At 40.3% G+C, this 8,299-nt stretch overlaps 1 pseudogene across 1 annotated transcript; it reads right to left on the bottom strand.

Moving 5' to 3' along the window:
• Nucleotides 1-5,186: 5,186 nt before the first annotated feature.
• Nucleotides 5,187-6,790, bottom strand: LOC104593718 (tryptamine hydroxycinnamoyltransferase 2 pseudogene; annotated as a pseudogene). The gene has a single exon (XR_016078757.1). The product of XR_016078757.1 is annotated as a tryptamine hydroxycinnamoyltransferase 2 pseudogene (transcript).
• Nucleotides 6,791-8,299: the final 1,509 nt, after the last annotated feature.

Here is an 8,299-nt window from a genome sequence, read left to right as displayed (position 1 = left end):
TGGGTTGGGTCCAATCTTCTGTTCTAAGATTCAATATATGAAGGTCATTTACTTTCTTGGAACCATTGTTACCCCTAAAACTATCATCCTATGGCCCCACGAGTACTGCATTGTGGTTGTCTTTTGTACCAGGCTGTTGACGAGTAGTTACATGGGTGCTCCATGCCATTGTTTCAAGATTAAGCACGAGAACATCATTGAAGTGCTGCCCTCAACAACAACCCTGAAACTGAAATAGGTAGAAGGAAAAAACAGTAGAAGAAATAAGAATGTAGAATGCAAATGGAATGTGAACTTTTAGTTCTTGGTCATTGATGGAAGGAAGGTATTTGTTGATTTTTTTCAAAAATAGAGGGGAGCTTTTTGCTAAAGTGAAACTATAGGGGAGGTTTTTATGATTGTCAGGAACTTCAGGGGAGGTTTTTGTATTTTACCCAAGGGAGAATGACTGATCAGCCTAGCTCAAATTCTTAGCTCCACCGTACAGGGGTGACTGATCAGCACAGCTTAGAATTCTTAGCCCCACTGTACAGGGAGATGAATCTGATCGTGAATTGATGTCAAATCAACAAGTAAGATGCGATTTATAGGGGGGCTACTAATCGACTATGGAGGAAGGGCTGTAATTTCAGAATTCTGCATTGGACTGCAGTTTACTTCTCCCTAAAGGTCACTGCTACTCCAACTCTCGGGTTATCTTCACTGCCAAGGAGGTCATTTTTGCAAGAACCACCACCCAAAATTAATCCATATGAACATTTGTGCTCATACACCAACACAATGAAAAAAGAGATGGTCACGTGTCTCTGGGGCATCACAGCAATTACAACAACAACCTTCATATATCGTCGGTGATCGTGAGGCTAGCACTGCCGGTAAAGGGAGAGCATTGGAGAGTCAACGCCAAAGAAAATAAGAACCCGAGGGGGGAGCCCCCTAAATTTTCACAATCTTTGCCAACTAATCCCTGCGAAGGCTACATCCATACTTCTTCGCTTGTATCTTCTTGCATCCACAATCACAAGCTTGCTTCTTCTTGCATCCATACTTGATAGACTGAAGCTGATGTCAGATTCCCGGTTGGAGAACAAGTCATCAACACTACATGGTCCTCCGCTTCCTGAATGCATCTTTGCAAGGTTATAGAATAGATCTCAAACGCAACACTAGGTTCAAAAGATTCATGAATTACCTTGTGATCGTGTGTGATTTGGGTGCTCCTAGCTGGAGGGCAGCTCGGATGTCGGTGCTCAGTTGGTCGGTCGAACTGCAAGAGAAAGGATCAGAGAACCTCAGGGTGGTTAACCCTGCGAGGTCGCTCCGATGCTTAAGTTAGTACTTGTTTAGTAGATTGCGAGCTGTAAATCAGTAATTTTGAGAGTTAGAGTGCACTTAATCGTGCGTACTTGGATACTGAGGGCTGATACCTTTATATAGTTTAATTGTCGTGAGCCCCAAGGAACCTCTCTGAGATCTACGGACTGAGCTAGACGAGTGCATTCCACTTTGGGAGGTGACTAACGTGCTAGCTGATAAGGTTTATCGTGTCCGCCCAATTCAGGTGGGATGAAGATAAGGCCTACGATTGCGTGGCATGATCCCGAATGGTTTGGTAGCAGCTTGCAGGCTTCTAGAATCTGCTATATATCATCCTCAGTAGATTTGGTCATCTGAGGTACTCAGACCTTGGTGCTATCCGAGGTGACTTAATTTGCCATGATGGCGGGAGGTGCTGAATCACCATCCAATTGGCGGGCCACGTCCACGTGTCCTCTGCTTATCAAGTCAGCCAAATCACCCCTCATCAGCTTGGAATTCCATAATCAATAAGATGGACAACCCTCGAAATTGTTCCACTCCTAAGATTAATAGCCGATTGGTTTTGATAGCTAAGAGTCATCAAATACATTAATGTTCCAACCATTTCCAACCAATAGTAGAACATTCCGACAACTAACAATTGCCTTGCATATAGCTGAATCCTGAGGTCGTCTCTCTTTACGGACCAATAAGATCTACCCACATGGATATATTTGCTTCTGAGGATGCTAGTCCGAAGCCTATTTTCCCAGTCAAAAATATTCATGCAAGTTTAGAAAGTAGCTAATAGTCTATAGCGGCATGTCCTTGAAACCCATACCACCCCTAGTTTACAAAAACCCCACCAGAAATCTGCATTCAATTGGGAGAGGGTGGATGTGGGGAGCTGCTAATAAGCATGGATCATAGATTGAAGTCATTGACTTGATAAGGATTTCACGAGATGCATGGGAAAGACAACCAGCTTTCCATCCCTATAATTTAGCTTTCACCTTATCAACAAGAAAATTCCAAGGAACACCCAGATACCATTCACATTGTTTCATTCGTTTGGCTCCAAAGAGCCTAGATATCTGTGAGCGGTGCCGTCTATACACATTACTAGGACATAGCTCAGATTAATTTCTTGGCCTGACCAACTACAAAACAAGACATAATCTCCTAGATTTTCATAATTTCGTTGATGGAGCTAGCTCCTCCCAAATAATAACATATCTCAGCTTAATACCACCATGTCCAAACCTCAAACCTTTAACATTGCCGCTCTCCGGCCTGTGTTGTAACATATAAGAAAAATGTCCAGCACAAAATAAACAAATTAATATGGGGAGAGAGGGCAACTTTGTCGTAGACCCCTTTCTGGTTGGAAATAATCCCCAAATTGGCCATTTAAGAGAATTTAAAAGGTGGCAGTGGAGACACAACACTTCACTTTTGCGAAATTGAGGTGAAAAATCCTCAAGGCTCAGTTTGGGGGTAGTACAAATACAAATATATACAATGCAAATAATTACCAAATAATACAAAATACAGGGTTTTGCATTGTACATATCTGTATTTGTACTCTTTCCTAATATAGCCTAAGGCTGCATTTAGAAACGATACAAATGGAGTGTAAATCCTGGTTCAGGGTAAATTTGCACTTTGGTTGACTTTTGCCTGTGTTTGGCACATTACATTTTTGTATTGATAAATGACAGACCAATGCATATTTACATCGATAATAAGATGTAAAAGTACATCAATAAAAAAAGAAGTAAATTTGTATTTAAGTGGGCTTTTGATAAAATAAAAGCATGTGTTTTATTGGAATTCGTGTTTGCATCCATTATAGCTAAAAGTCTTTTTGGTAAGAAGGTAAATTTGTCAATGCAAAACTAATCTAACTTTGCAATTTATATGAACCTTTTTACACTCTACATATATGCATTCGCACATATTTGCATCATTTCCAACCACAACCTAAATTGCAAAGACTAATCCAAAAAATTCTATTCAATTTTATTATATGAATTTTAGAGGTCCACCTTCAACATGAAATTACCATGTTTACCCTTCATTCTTTACATGGAGTGCACTTACTTATTGACTTGGATTTGACGCCTAAGAATTAACAAAGGCATTTTGAAATGGAGCAATAATTCCATCCATCAATGTCTTCAACTTGTTGGCTATAATTTTGACAACAACTTTATATGGAACATTAGTAAAAAATGAGTAGTATCAAGTTTGTTAGAAAATAAAACTTATTCAAGGACCTCAAGTAACTGTTGAAGCTTTTAGGTTGAATGGTTCTTTGAGATGGTATCATAGCCACTTTAAAATAGTATAGTTTCGAATTTTACAATTGAAAGCTGGGTCAAAAAATACCTATTGCACAAAATTTATTAAGTCTTGGCCCACCTCTTCCCATGCTTTTTAATAGAACAAAGATGGTATCCCATCAGGTCCAGGGGCCTTCGTAGGCCTTATGCTACATAGTGCAGACTTTATTTCATCTTCATCAGGGATTAGACGAAGTGAAGAGTTCTCCTAATCAGAAATTTGTAACGTCAAGAAATCCGGAGTGTCAATTGGCACCCATGGGTAACTCCTTAGTTATAATAAGAAGCAATGGCAAGGTTTTTAAAACTGACCCGGAGATCGAACCGGTCAGGGGTCCGGTTCTCGGGTTGAATGGTTCAACTGTTTGAACTGAACGATCGGTCCGTTCTGACAAAAAATAAAAAAAATAAAAAAAAAAGGTCAAAACCGTTGAACGGTTTGAACAGTTCAACCTCCCGGGTCAGCAGTTTGCTGACCAAATCAACAGTTTTTTGCAAAAATTCGGTTTTGGAGAAAAACATAACCGGTTTCCGATTTTTCCGGTTGATCGTCCGGTCCGGTCCGGTTTTGAAGACCATGAGCAATGGTATTGTCATCATCAGTCCATCTACAGGTATTGTCCTTAAGCCAGTTGATTATGTTTCGTCTTTCCTTAATTTAAAGCTATTGCGTGAAAGAAATGTGTATTTCAATCACCTTCAAGGAGCCATGAGGCTCTTGATCTCTGATGCCAATGCCAAGATGATTCTTCCAGCTCCGGTAAGTGTTCAAGTTCTTTGACGGTGTTGCCCTCTTGTATCTTGGGAAGTTGTTACTCCACATCTTTAATTCTGCGATGGAAATTGCCAACCCGTAAACTTTCCCACTTGACTAGATGGTCTTTACACTTCACACATTTGTCGAGAAATGGTGCATCTATATTGTTCCGAAACCTTTTGCTTCATCTTTAAACCCGTAAACTTCGACAGCCCATAGGTCAACGATATTTTCGAAACAATGATTTCTTGTTGGTTTGTAAACACTATTACTTGGAAACAAATCTGTTTATCCTATAATCACAAGGATTTAAGTGTTTATGTAATGTTGCAAGACTCAAATTCGAGTAGATGGTTGAACCTGTGGCCAAGTGACCCGATGACCTTGCTGGGTCCAAATTAAATAACTAGAGCTATTAATGGATTGGGTCTGGTTCAGGATAAGATGTTAATGGGGACAATAAGGACCCAGAGGTGAACCAATTATTAATCGGATCAATCGGGTCTAACCATATGAGGCTAGATTATACTTGGCATCTATAATTGATTACAGCAATTCTTCATTTTGATAATATAACTTCAAGAAAATTGAAACTATTTAAAATAAATTAAACTATTTTCATGTTGTAAAGTATACGCTTTTCTGGCGCCTAATAAAATGTGATTTTAATCATAATTAGCGTATATATTGATTATGAAACTTATTAATTACATAATCAGCTCGAAACATGAACGGGTTCCCACCCATTATTAGTCCAGACAAAACCACAAAACTAGAAACGATATATAATGGATTTGGTCAGTTTGATTGTTATTCCATCTTGTATAAATATTTAATACAATGAAAGTGTTAACAAAAAAAAATACCATGAAAGAACCCAATACAATTCTAATCTTCTTACAGAACCCAAAGAATTTAACTATGACTTGCGTAAAAAAGAACAGCACGACGAAAAGTAAAGAAGGGGGAAGCTTGAGAAATCTCGGGCGCCAGCTTAAGCTTCCCTGTGCAGCTTTTCTAGTCAAGAGAGTAGCAAATCTGTTTGAAGAGCTCGACGTGTTCATGCAAGAGAGCAAGGAACACATCCACAGCGCCTTTCTCCTTGCAGGAAGGCACAAAAATCAGTAACCCTTCAACAGGCAAATCCGGAGGAAGAAAAGTACAGGGCCATCCGCCACCAAAGTCAAGATCGTGGAAATGGAAGCTCAACCAGCTATCCACCTCCAAGTTGGGACACAACGAGTCTCCAATCTCTGGTGCTGTGGCCACCAATTCTTCTTCTTTTCCTTTTGATAACTCTCCGAAGTCGATAAATGATCGGAAATACTCATTGTCAACTTTAGCCACGGCCTCATGGATTGACTTAGCGATGTGGGCATGGCTCTCGCTCAACAACTCCTTGGCCGTCAACCTTGGGTACGCCCAGAGCACCAAGTTGCCGAAGTACTCCATCGGCACCGGTGGCTTCATCCGAGCTCGGCCATTCACCGCCACCCTCACCTGGGTGTACTCGTCCGGTGCAAGTCCACGTGCTTGTGTGATCTTCTTCCACATATGTGACAGAAGGCACTCGAATGTGCTAAAGCGTTGGTTCCCTTGGCAGACCTGAGCCTTGAGCTTGGTCACGAAGTCAGCCGAGAGATGGACAACCAAGTTTGCGATGGAGGAGGCATTACTGTTGTTCAACGTATTGCTCTTTCGGAACTCGATGGAAGAGTGATCGAATTCCACTTTGGGTGGGCTTCTTGGGACACAAACAGCATCTCGGTCGTGATAAGGAAGTGTTTTAATGTCGAGTCCACGAACCAAGCTTGCCCATGCGATGGTGAAGAAGGTAATGGATTGGCCATCAGTAACACGGTGGTGTGCAGTTAAGCCTATCACGACACCACCACAGGCGTAACGATTGAGCTGAATCTGCAGTAATTCCTCAACACCATCTAAAGGTGGGAGGAGCTTGCCCAGGTCCGAAGCCGGAGTGAAGGGCAGCTGCTCGGCAAGGGTTGTTGGTATGTAAGTCTCGATTACGCGGATACCGGCGTTGTTTAGAGTGATGCAAGTGCGGCCTTGATCGTCGGTCACGTACCGACCGGCGAGGTGGGGATAGTGGACAAGGGCTTTGGACAGTCCATCCTTCAGGACTTCATTGGATGGCATTGGTGCTCTGAAGGCATACAAGATGGGGACATGAATATCAAAGGCTGCTTTGTCGAAGATGTTGAGAGGTATCAGAGCATTCGTGGTGGGATAATCTGAGGAAGAAGCAGCCTTCAAGAGGGTATTGTTGATTAATCCAATAGCCATTTCTGAGCTTTTCGTATACAAAGTCTAATGCAGCAGGCTGTAGGAATTGCTTTCTAATAAATTAACTAAGGCTAGCTAGCTAGCTCGATGTGAGTCTCTGAAACAACTGATTTGATTATTTATATAGAGAAACAATGAAGCCATGGTCAAGCCACCATGTTTAAGTTGCAAGTGATAAAGGTTTGGATATAAAGAATTAATTGTTGGAAGGTGAAGACCGGAAATATAGTTGATGGATCCTGGTTTCCGGATTTCATCCGTAGTCAAGCCACCTGGCAGGGCGGGGTTGGTGAAGGTCAAGACACCCAGCCCCATGAGCCTGTACTCCTCGTCTCTTAAATCCTAATATTACTACTACTATACGATGTAAGCCGTGCTCATCAATCTGATTATGCTCTATTGTTCGTCAGACATATTCTTCTGATTGAGGCGTCATGATGCTTATTTATTTATTGGCCTGATCAATGGGTCTGGTCCCACAAGATGGGCTAATATAAAGTATCGGGAGGGAGGCTAGCGTCAACATTCTAAACAGAATTAGGACTGCTGGGGATAATATATTACACATTGAGATGATGCAAGACTGGTCTTCAACTCTCCGCATTCAATCTTTACATTTTGGTCAAAATTTACAACCATGCTAAATCATCAGTTTTTGAAAGCCCGACTCGAAAACGGAATTGTTGTGGCCATCCTTTTGGGATATGCGGTTAAATCGTTCAGGTCAAATGGTTTGACGTGTGATGTCATAAATATAATAATACAAATATAAATATTAATAATTATATTATAAAATTAATTTTCCCTAACTCAGTTTGGAAAGTACAAATACAAATATCTACAGTACCGAACTACAATTATATTCGTATAGTACTAAACTGTATATTATATTTATATTTCTAAACTTTGTATTTCTAATATTGTAAATATTTACATTTATACTTTTTCCAAATTAATCCCAATATTTACCCTTTAACAGAGCAATTCCTTCCCTAGTTTACTTTAATTATATTGTTAATCTTGTCTAAACGAATCAAATAGTTGGATTATCCTACTAATTATGTTGCTCGGTCTTGCCTTTGCACAGCACAATCATGTTGCTGCATGTCTCACCTGACCCCAGAGTCCAATGGAACTGAGGTTTGAGATTAGGTCAAGAAAAAGAGATGGAGAGAAAATCGAGGTGGCTTAGTTGGTATGTTAGCTGATTTATTCCGGTATAGATGTGGAATCGGTTCCTGAAACCATCAACTATGGGAAAGGTGGTTATTAATTAGTGGTGTCATCAAATTCCGTGAATAAGACATTTAAATAGCAACCCGTAATCCATTACACAAAATCCATTACACAGGTTGAATGGTGTAACGGTTTAACCGTCTGAATCAATGGTTCTTTAACTAAATCAATAATTTTCTGAAAAAATTAAAACAGGTTGGGCCTTAAATGAAACTAGCTAACTAGGAATGATTCTTACATCAAATGGTTCGACCACCTAGGTCAACAATATTTTCAAAACAATGATTTCTTGCTGGTTTTTAAATGCTATTAATTGGGAATTAATAAATCCGTTTATCCTATAATCACAAGGATTTAA

Source organism: Nelumbo nucifera, chromosome 7 (assembly GCF_055504915.1).
Source record: "Nelumbo nucifera cultivar China Antique chromosome 7, China Antique-T2T, whole genome shotgun sequence".
NCBI lineage: Eukaryota > Viridiplantae > Streptophyta > Magnoliopsida > Proteales > Nelumbonaceae > Nelumbo > Nelumbo nucifera.
Note: the sequence above shows the minus strand (reverse complement) of the source record. Positions and strands in the feature narration are given on the sequence as shown.